Source organism: Plasmopara halstedii (assembly GCF_900000015.1).
Source record: "Plasmopara halstedii genome assembly, contig: Scaffold_1211, whole genome shotgun sequence".
NCBI lineage: Eukaryota > Oomycota > Peronosporomycetes > Peronosporales > Peronosporaceae > Plasmopara > Plasmopara halstedii.
Window position 1 is genome coordinate 1,763,098 of NW_020188126.1, and position 474 is coordinate 1,763,571.

The window sequence follows — 474 nt, forward strand, 5'->3', positions numbered from 1 at the left end:
TTATCCCAACTTCAAAAACTCGCGGGAGGTTGAGACGCCACTTTGGCAAGATTGCCCGGACGCCGTGAACGCTATTGATCAGAAAGATCAGGACGCTCCGTGTCATCAGACGCCCCGCGCTTCCCGGCAATAGCCGGGGAAGTAGAAGGGTCGTGGGCTGAGCTCAAGCGGTGGCCCTGAGCTCTTGCGGTCGCAGACACAGAATTCGCGGGAGCGTTAGGGTTGATCCATACGTCGCAGGGCGACAATCTGAAGGGATTCGACGGCGTGCTTTGAGTTTGGCAAACTTTTAAGCGGAGGTGGCGCTCCACACACACGTCCACTTCCTTGTGGCTCAACTGAAAGGTATACGCTGAGGAACGTTTTCGGTGCCGTTGCATCCATCGCTCAAAGAGCACTTCGGCATCTGTAGCGCTTTCGCCAGGGGCGAGCACTACAGGTATTGTCTGCATTGCGGGTACACGAGAGCCACCT